General features: G+C 42.8%; 1 long non-coding RNA gene across 2 annotated transcripts; it reads left to right on the top strand.

Annotated features, from left to right (window-relative positions):
- Window positions 1–200: 200 nt before the first annotated feature.
- On the top strand, window positions 201–8,982 carry LOC110150695 (uncharacterized). 2 transcript variants are annotated; one of them, XR_011485120.1, is made up of 6 exons: window positions 201–1,446; window positions 5,561–5,633; window positions 6,928–7,050; window positions 7,965–8,111; window positions 8,369–8,579; window positions 8,704–8,982. It is a non-coding gene; the product is annotated as an uncharacterized lncRNA (long non-coding RNA). The 2 variants fall into 2 exon arrangements; XR_011485121.1 differs by lacking the exons at window positions 6,928–7,050; window positions 7,965–8,111 and having other exon boundaries at window positions 5,561–5,706.
- The last annotated feature ends 1,958 nt before the right edge of the window (window positions 8,983–10,940 follow it).

Genomic DNA, 10,940 nt, shown 5'->3' with positions numbered 1-10,940 from the left:
TTATAATTTTATGATTCCCCATTTTAACTTGCTTTTCTCTTCAACTTACTTTTCTCTTTAACTGGCCATCGACAGATCCTGATGACACAGGGGAGGAAAGTTTCCACAGTTTGATATAACCGGCAGCTGCCAACCGCACACAGGTACAGGCAGATGAATTACCTAGACCTCAGTGCTTACTAGTGACGTAAGTACTTTTTTAAAATCAGTAGCCTCATTTTTATAAAGATTACCCAAAAGTCCTTATTTCTGGGTTAGACATGCTTAATTTTTAATACAGTAGATTTTATGACTTAACTACCTATAATGTGCCTAAGTCCATTATCTGAAGAGTTGGTTTCAGATCTTTCAACTTATCCTGTAACTGTGCCTAAAGTATGTTTCTTTTTTACTTAAGGCTGGCATAATTGTAGATTTAAGCAATATATTGCTTAAATGCTTACAGCCCAGAAGGAAAGACTGTGACTTTTTATTTACTCCTGTAGCCAGTGAAACTCTGCCATCATGTTCAGTATATTTTTTAATTGGGAAAAGAATGACCCACACCTGATCCCACACACCAGCTTTTACGTTTTAACTTTATCATAATGTAATAAGAAAAATTAGAAAGCCCTTTACTTAATTATATACAAATTATTAAAGTTAGTTTGTGCCGGATGACAGAAAATCAAATGCGTTTGAGTTTTGAATACTGAAATAAGGGGGAAAGTCATACTGTAGTGTGACTGTTTTGCTTAAATTACCTTCCTCTTTCTGCAGTATACAAAGGCCCCTTCCCTATATTTCAAGCTTTATATAAAAGAGGAGCCATATTAGATCAGGGGCAAGCATCTATCTCCTCTTCCTCCTTCTCAGCAGATTCTCAAATTTTGTTCAGCTGTCCACGTAATCCACAAGTAAGCCTCAGACAGTCCATGCCAACAGTTTTTGGCCTTTCCCTGGCCCACAAGTGCACAAGTAGCTTAGATTTGCTCAACTCAAACTCAGGGAAGAACTTATAGTTGGGAAGGAGATTTTCCTTCTATCACAGGATGTGTTTAGGGGAGTAGGCTGCATATTTGCTCCTGACAGCCCCCTTGCCACAACGAGGGGAGGAAGCAGAATGGAAAGATAGGAAAAACATAGGCGCTTCAAGACATGGCTGAGCCTAACCTTAGGGCCTACCTAACCTTGAACTTGTTAGGAGAGATAATATATTTTCTCACTGTCTTAGCTGGGATTTCTATTACCTGCAGGAATTTTGTATCCTAACTGATACAAAATACAAAATTTTTCAAGAAAGCTTGTCTCAATTTTTTTTTTTTTTTTGTGGTGAAGGTAAGTGTAGCATTTATTTGCAGGACACAAATCCAGGAGAATGGACAACTCACACTCAAAAGACCTGAACTCCCTGATGCTTTGGAGCAAAGGCTTTTTTTAAGGCAGCATTAGGAGTAAGGATCACAGGTTTGTGATCAACGCATAGACATTCTTCTGATTGGTTGGTGGTGGGATAACAGGATGATGTTTTGGGAATCTTAATCATCCGTCTTCTGGTTCGAACCCGTCTGGGGTCTGCATGCCCGTGGTCAGCATGCAGTCAGCGTCCTCCCCCGAGTGGCATGGGCTCAGTCGAGCCTGACTCTCTGTGCCCCCATGGATGGCAGCCCGCCAGGCTCCACTGTCCATGGAATTCTCCAAGCAAGAGTCCTGGAGAGTGCTATTTCCTACTCCAGGGCATCTTCCCGACCAGGGATGGAACCCATGTCTCTTGTGTCTCCTGCACTGGCAGGCGGGTTCTTTTACTGCTGCACCACCTGGGAGGCTCTTAGTTTATGTCTGAAGCAAGGTCCTGGGTCAACACCCACTGTGCCCCACAGACAGCAGGCAGGACATGGCAGGCTCCCTGCCTCGGTTTCTTGGTGGCCTGCTTTGTGGGACCAGCACGAGTCTGGTCCATCTATTGAGCAGCCCAGCCCTGTCAGCTACTGCCTGGTTGTAGGTTGAAGAGGGGCAAGAGTGGGTAAAGAGGCCAGAAAGAAACTTTGTTAGCAAGAGATGTTTGTATGTAGGCTTGGTATGTAATAATAAGGTATGGACAAGAGGAAAAAGTAAGGAGAGATTTATGAGATAAAAATGAAAAGATTCAGGGATGGATGAACTAAAATAAATCTTGCTGAGGGGAGGCAGGCGGGGCAGAGACAAGATGCCAAGCGTGACCCAGGGGTTTCCACTTTGCATAAGTAGATGCACTGTGGTCCATTCTGAGCTCCACAGAGCATAGAAAAAGGACAAGGTTGATGTGAAAGAGCAAGAATTTATCATTGGACTCCTGAGGTTGAGCTGCTTTTGAGATCCCCAGTGAAGATTTTTCCAGAGCAGTTTGAGGCATAATTCATCCTACAAAAAGAAAACCCCATACTCATTAGCAGTGCTTCCTCTTTAAGTATGGCCACCACTAATCTATTTTCAGTCTCTATGGATTTGCCTGGTCTAGACATTTTACATAAATGAAATCATATAATATGTGATCTTCAGTGACTGGCTTCTTTCATTTAGCATAATGTTTTCAAAGGCCATGTAAGTTATATGGTGTATTGATACTTATTCTTTTTTATGGCTGAATAATATTCCAGCATATAGATAATACCTCATTTTGTTTATCCATTTATCTGTTGATGGACATTTGGGTTGCTGCTACTTTTTTTGTGCTATTATAAATAATGCTGGTATGAGTATGCACATGTTTTTTGTGTGACAAGTTTTAATTTCTCTGATTCATACCTGGGAGTGGAAGTAGAATTGTTGGGTCATGTGGTAACTATGTTTAGCTTTATTTTTTTTTTAGAGATCTTATAGGTTCTTTTTAAAAATTTTGCCTGAGATCAGCATGTACACACTGCTCTATATATTTATTGACATGTACACACTACTTTATTTGTTTATTTTTGGCTCTGCTGGGTCTTTGCCGCTGCACTTGGGTTTTCTCCAGTTGCAGAGCGTGGGCTCTAGACAGCTGGGCTTCAGTGGCTGCGGCACAGAGGCTCGTTATTTGTGGCTTGAGGGCTTAGTTGCGCTGCAGCATGTAGAATCTTCCCAGACCAGGGATCGAACCTGCGTCCCCTACGTTGGCAGGAGGGTTCTTACCCACTGTGCCACCAGAGAAGTCCTGTGCTTTTTGAGGAACTGCCAAAATGTTTTCCACAGTGGTTGCACAATTTACATTACTACCACGAACAAACAAGGACTCCAGTTTTTCTACATCCTCCCTAACACTTGGTAATATTTGTCTGTTTTATTTTAACCATTCTAGTGGATATGAAGTAGTGGTGTCTTATGGTTTTGGTTTGTATTTCTTTGATGACTAATGATGTTCTGGGGCACAAATCATGGTTTGTATGCAAAAAGTATTTTAGTAATTGAAAAAAGTATTTTCAATGTTGCAAAGTGGTTTTTTGGGGGGTTTTTTTGGGTGTTTTTTTGGCTGTGCCCCATGTCATGTGGGATCTTAGTTTCCTGACCAGGGTTCAAACCTGCAGCCCCTGCATTGGAAGCACGGTCTTAACCATTGGACCTCCTAGGAAGTCCCATTATAAAGTATTTTGATAAAATATATATCCAGTAGTTTAACAGATAATAATAACTTCATTGAACAGTACCATTTGATCCATCTGGTAATAAACTAAATTTACAAGGAAACAAATCTTTTATCCTTTACAAAGAAGCTTATAATATAATTGGGAGGTATAATGAAAGCAACACATATGTAAGCCCATTTATTAAGGCTCAAATCAAAACACTAATTACCTAAGTATTTAATCTGTGGTCCATGGATTATATGCAAAATATGGGTTTTTTTTCTAAAGAGAGGGTCTGTGACTTCTATGAGTTTCTTAAACAATTCTAACCATTAACACCCCCAAAGCTAAAAATGACTGCTCTAAAGTTTTTATCAGGGAAAAATGACTAATGTATTCTTAATGTCTGCTTCCGTTTATGTTTCTTTCTCACTGTTAGTTCCTGATTAAGTTATGCATTTTGCTTTGGTTACCATTTTTTTCTAGTCCAGACTTTTTGGGTCACAAAGTAAAGGCATCACTTCAAACTAGTTTAAGCAAAAAGGCTTTTATGGAAGGCTCTCGAGGTGGCTGATGGAATCCAAGGGCATCCAGCCTGCCTTGGGACCCACGGAGGACTGGCCCAGAAAGCTGGCAGCCAGCGCCCTTCGCTTGCATTCTCTAATTGTCTGCTTGGCTGGTCGCTGAGCAAAGCAGCCACCTCTGCGGCTGCGGGCCCCTGGCCGCGTGCCCGCCCTCGCTCCCTAGTTTCCAGTCCTCCATTCACTGCCCTGCAGTGATGACTAAATAGCATCTCACAGCCCCAGTGCAAAACTCTCAGGATTGAGATTCTTAGTCCCACTGCCAGTCCCATCCGACTCTACCCAGGAAGGCCGGATCCTGTGGACCAAGTGTGACTGCCCCTGGGTCTGAGCAGGGACAACTCTCAGGAAAGGGGAGCAGAGGCCAAGGGACATCTGGTCTGTGTCTAATACTCCAGTCGACTGGAAATCAATTTGCTTGTCTGTCTACCTGACTTTCAGGATCTTTTCATTTATCCGAGTCTCTAGAATCTGAAATGAAACACCCTCATTTCCTGTGGAGAAGATAATTAAGAGAGAAAACACTGATCTTACTTTTAGATCCAAATCTCCATTATGTTATATTTATTGGAAACCAAGCCTTGAGTGATTTATGCCAGGTGATCCTGGCCACCATCACCATCACTGCCACACCCACCCTCACACTCACGAGCTGAAAAGTCTTTCAGTCACTATTGTTGCTGTTCATCCGCTCAGTGTCTGACTCTTTTCGACCTCACGGACTACAGCACACCAGACTTCCCTGTCCTTCACCATCTCCCAGAGCTTGCTCATGTCCAGCTCTTTGCAGCCCCATGGACTGTAACCCACCAGGCTCCTCTGTCCATAGGATTTCCCAGAATGCCAGAGTGAGTTGCCATTTCTTTCTCCAGGGGATCTTACTGACCCAAGGATCAAACTCGCGTCTCCTGCATTGCAAGCGGATTCTTTACCACTGCTTCCTTGGATATTTAGCTTAAAAGTTGTCATGGTTGGCCTGTTTATTTTTATTAATCTGAAAGAGGTGGATCCCAACCTGTAGAACTACATATATATTTTATTTCACAAATCCTCTCCCATTTCCAAGAGTGCTATGAGTTTTGTGTGTTATGTGTATTTTTTTAAATGAATTTAAATGAATACTGCTTTGAAAATTAACTTTGGAAAAAAAAAAGAAAATTAACTTTGACTATTTTCCAGTATCCGGTAGGTTAATAAAGGATGTGGAAGCCACCGTGAGGAATCGATTCAATCTGATACACCCAGGAGACCCACGTCCCATTATCCATTCACAATAGTGGGTGGCTGCTGACACTCCCTTCACCTTCTGATTCCAGCCAGAGTCTTGCAGTCATGGCCTTCACAGGAGGGTCATACCCAGATTAATGAAGAAGTCTGGAAACCATCAGCTTGTTACTGAAAACTGGGTTTTTCTCTTGACAGGTGTCAGGCCAGAAGACAAAACCAAGCCAAAGATCAGTAGAAGGAGAGATTTATTACTGCTTGCTTGCAGCAGGTAGGAACACTAGGGATCTCTCCCAAAGCAGTGTCTCTCTGAAGAGCAAAACTGGGGAAGTCTTCAGCTAAAGGTGCATACATACTCATGAAGGTCTTTGAGCAGAGGAAAATTCAGCATAGAATAGAAAATTCAGTATCGAATTGGGGCAAAGATTGACAGAGGCCAAGCTTTAGTTGATTGAAGTCAGGAGGGTTGAGTCAGCACTTTTTCTGTCTTCCACATGGAAAGGAGCCTTAGTTCCTGCAGAACTCAAAGGTATATCAACATTATTATGTATATCCCTTGAGAAAGAGCTAGGACTCTGCTTTCTCATTTCACTATTATTTGACTGTCTTTTCTCGGTTCCTGTATTCCTTTGTTCCCTTAGCATCATTAATTACTGAGCCACATTAAGGCAAACATTGTGGCTACTCTTAGAGCCCAAAATGACTTCTCTTATGTCGAGAAAGCCATTCCTGGTTCTCTTTCTCCAGAGATCCCCTAAACGATCTGTCTTAAGCTCAAGGGTCCTCTACCTGGGCTGTACATCAGCCCCCCATATGCTAGAACTCACAGTCTCTGATGAGTAAAAGCTTTCCACGTGACACACTACCCCCAGGTTTGAAGATACTACATTTGATGGAATTTTCAGACAAAATGTGTGGCATAAATTGCAAAACAGGGTAGGTTCCCCCCCCCCCCATATTTCAGTTTCATTATAAATATGTCCCATTTAGTACAATAGTTGGGAAAAAAGACACTGCCTCAACATGAGGAAGTCACTGGTACTATTTAATTATACTTTCTATTGATTTTTTTCCTATCCATATTTTTAAATAACTGAGGCCCCAGTGTGAATACACAAAGACTATTTGGTTTTATTTTATACTACTAGACACTACAAACAAGCATTTTTCCAGGCAAGGCAGGCAGTATGATTAGTATGATTATCAGAAAATGAATGAAAATCCTCCCTTCACTTTAAGGTCCATCCCCCCACCACCATCTACTCCTAGCTTCACCAGGTCAAAACAAGAACTCACCAAAGTGTACAATGTTAAAACACAAACGCCAACAGCAAGTCAGAACGTACTGGTTTTACCTCAGCCCCTCACCCCATAAGGGCCCTTCTGATAACAGAGCTACATTTAGGGATACTGAGCTGCCTTCCGCTTCAGAGTCTCAGGGCCACTTGCTTTGATGTGCAGTTTGCTTTAAGGTACCTGGAAGTTCCTGAGAGGATCTGTAAGTCAACAGCACGGATTTTTGAGCCATGACCTGACCTGATGTCCCTTCCCTGCCTCTCCCAAAGGCAGCATGCGTGGGGCAGACAACGGGACCCCAGCCCCAGAGGGAGCATCCATCCCTGCTTAACCACCACCTGAGTCACGGGAGGGAGCTGCCAGCCAGAGAAGGCTTCTGCCCTCGAGTGAAGGTGGTGGTCGATCCTCTTGGAGTCCTCATTAAGAGTCCTTGTCCCTTGGGCAACTGCCCTCTGGAAATCTAAATTCTCAACAACAACAAAAGACACCTAAATTCTCTTTGAATAGTTTCTATTTCAGTTAGGTTACTGTGCACAGTATTTTGCATAATTATGGAGGGCGACTCAGGGAGAAATGAAACAGCTTAGAGAAGTGATCAGATATATAACTGTACTTACAGGCACACACATATAGATTGTCCATAAAGTACAAGTGTAAAGATTATATATATGTGAAAACACATTATTTATATTATAAAGGAGAGTGAGCCAGACTTCTTTCTAGACCACAATCCACCCCACCTGTCGCTTATGATCCACAGGCAGGTGTGGAAATGCCAGAGCCTCTCTGAAGCCCCACCAGACAATACAAATCTTCAGCTGCAGTGGGGTTACTTCCTGATACACACCCATCCTAAGTTGAAAATGCATTTAATACACCCAACCTACAGAACATCATGTCTTAGTCTCGCCTACATTAAACATGCTCAGAATACTTCAGCTTGTGTGCTTAGTCGGGTTTCCCTGGTGACTCAGTTGGTCAAGAATCTGCCTGCGATGAGGGAGACCTGAGCTCAATCCCTGGATTGGGAAGATCCCCTGGAGGAGGGCATGGCAACCCACTCCAGTATTCTTGCCTGGATACTTCCCATGGACAGAGGAGCCTGGTGGGCTACAGTCCATGGGGCTTCAAAGAATCAGACATTAAACACGCTCAGAACACTTATATTTGCTTACGGTTGGGCAGAATCCTATAACACAAAGCTTCTCATGTCATTCACTAACACTGTACTGAAAGAGAAAAACAGGGTGGTCGTGTGGGTCTAGACTGATTGTCAGTTACTAATTGTTCACCCACGTGATCACAGGGCTGACCAGGAGCAGAGGCTCGCTGCCCTCACCTAGCATCACCGGGGAGCGTGCCGCTAGTCCAGGAAAAGATGAAAATTCAGAATTCGAAGTACGGTTTCTGCTTGCTGAATATCACTTTCACACCATCCTAAAGTCGAAAGATTGTAAGTAGAACTAAGCTGAGGACCCTAGTGTACACTTAGTAACAGAAGAAGGGCCCTGCAGGACCCAGATCAAGGCTTTCCAACTTTGTTTACATAAAAGAGCACTGTTTACAAAGTAGAAATGAGCAGAATAATTGAACAAGAAAGGCTGGTGTCTTTCAGGAAAGCCATAAATTCTTTAGAATTTGAGACAAACTAAAACCCTAACAATCGATCACTCTAAAAAAGTCATTCCAAAAATGTATTTCATTCATCAGGATGTTGCCTTTTTCCAAAAGAAACTTGAAGTGGGTTAAGATAAAGATGTGTACACATTAAGATGAACAGAGCAGACGTGAACAGGACAAGCGGGAAATTGAGGAGAAGCAGACAACCTGACCTCAAGAACTAGCTAACCTCTGTGACTGACGATAAGACTGAGCTTCGAGAGCTGGTATATAAGGCAGCTAACAGGAAACCTGAAACGTGGTAAGGGCTCATAAATGGCCAGTGTTATCATAATTCATAACCAGTATTACATTTCTGTTCTCAAATTCCCATTTTATTTTTTAATTTAGATTTTCCTTTTTTTCCTTTTGGCTGTGTTGTGCAGCTTGCAGGATCTCAGTTCCCCGACCAGGGATTGAACCTACACCATTGGCAGTGAAAGTGCAGAACCTAATCTCTGGATCGCCATGGAATTCCCTCAAATACCCATTTTGTTTCACCACATGAAATTGAAGCTACATTCATTTTTAAGACCTTAATTCTGGAACAAAATGTCATTGGGTTGGAATCTTCTGATACAGCCCCACACCGAGCTCCCTCTTCTGAATCAGGATCATCTGAACCTTGCATTTCAGCAAATAAAAAGGAATGATTAAACTAGCAATGTGCTTTTCCCATACATTTAGCTCTTCCATCTCTGACTAGAAAGTTTGGAGGCAATAAGGTCCCCAGTATTTTGGTTTGAAAAACATCTCTGTGTGATTCTTGTAGCCATGACAAGTAAGAAAAAAGGACTTCCCTGGTGATCCAGTGGCTAAGACTCCGAGCTCCCAAGGCAGAGGGCCCGTGTTCAGTGCAGTCAAGGAACTAGATCCCACACGCCACAGCTAGAGAGCCCCAAGCTGCAACGAAGATCCTGTGGGCTGCAGCTGAGACCAGAGCAGCCAAATAAATGCGTGCGCTCAGTCGTGTCCAACTCTTTGTGACCCCATGGACTGTAGTCCACCAGGCTTCTCTGTCCATGGGACTTTCCAGGCAAGAATACTGGAGCAGGTTGCCTTTTCCTACTCCAGGGGATCTTCCTGACCCAGGGATTGAACCTCATCTTTTATGTCTCCTGCCTTGGCCGGCAGGTTCTTCACCATTAGCACCACCTTGGAAGCCCTTAAAAAAGGGGGGAAGAAAAGAGTAATTTCCATTTTTCCCATCACATATAATGGAAAGTTTCAACTGGGAGACTCTCAAAGAGTATTTCCAGTGCAGGTCAGAGAGAGAGAATTGAACCAAACAGGATTTTTCTGTTATCCTTCATCTGGATCTGAGACGCTGGCCTCAAGGACCAGCTTGTATAGCCGATGGCCCCAGCGCAGTCCCTGCAGCTCCCAGAAATGTCTCTGTTGGGGTCTGGGGAGAGTGCCACACTTTATACAGTAGACTGTCACTGGCACCAGGGGAAGACTGGCAGATTCCATCTGGGCATGAAGGCCAAGTCTCCCTTCATACGCCCTCCTTTAGCTCTTCCGTTTGCCTTCTGCCAGACCCATAGGTGAGTCCATCCTGAGATTCACCTGAGATGATACCAGAAAGTGGATTATAAAAGCCTGCCTCTTCCCAGGCGTCTAGCACAGTGCATGATGCATACGTGCTCAGTAAGTAAATGAGAACTGAACAGCATCCAAACAAAAATGACCCCAGTGATTCAAGTTCAGTCCAGAAGGGGAAAAAAAAAAAATCAAAAGAGGAGAAAGAGTTGTCAAAATAATATTGTCAAAATGAGATCCCCTAGATTTTCCCATATATGAGTTGTCGTCCTTCAGTCACACTGGTTGGATGTCCCTTCATCTCTGTATTCATTCGAGCCTCCTCACCTGATCAGAAACCATCATTGGCTATTATCATTTAGTAATTCTATCGTAATGAGATTAACAAGATAGGAGGTGAGAGGAAGAACAGCAGATGGAATATATTCTTAATTGATAAGATGAAGGGAATGTGGACATGAACTGTTTGCATCATTGATCAATTAGAAAATACCCGTTTCCTGGAAAAAAAAAAATGTGTGGGTTCAATGCTTCTTTGTTGTTGTTGTTTTAGTCACTAAGTTGTGTCTGACTCCCTTGTGACCCCATGGACTGCCAGGCTCCTCTGTCCACAGGATTTCCCAGGCAAGAATACTGGAATAGGTTGCCATTTCCTTCCCTAGGGAATCTTCCCCATCCAGAGATCAAACCCATGTCTCCTGCATTGGCAGGAGGGTTCTTTACCACTGAGCCACCAGAGAAGCCCCAATGCTTCTTTACTTTTTCTAAAAAAAACCTGTATTTGCTTCCAATCCACCAAAATGAATGCAATTTTCCTGGATTTATCTCAGGCTAAAAACTACCCTGTCTCACTTCATTCATAGTTAAGAACCTATAAAAGCTACCTCCTGTCCACTGGAATTTTTATTTAACCAAAGAAATGAACATTAATACGAACATATACATTGTTTACATTGTGATTATGCAAAGCAGAAAATGTAAGAGAGTAATTTGACTTGTGGAGTCTTTTGGTTATTGTTAAATTCTCTAACCCTGCCCCACCACAGCCTCTCATTAAAATCTTCAGAAGTGAATTTCAAAC

The sequence above is a fragment of the Odocoileus virginianus genome, chromosome 32 (assembly GCF_023699985.2).
Source record: "Odocoileus virginianus isolate 20LAN1187 ecotype Illinois chromosome 32, Ovbor_1.2, whole genome shotgun sequence".
NCBI classification, from domain to species: domain Eukaryota; kingdom Metazoa; phylum Chordata; class Mammalia; order Artiodactyla; family Cervidae; genus Odocoileus; species Odocoileus virginianus.
The sequence above is the reverse complement of the archived record's forward strand: the minus strand, read 5'-3'. Positions and strand labels throughout refer to the sequence as shown.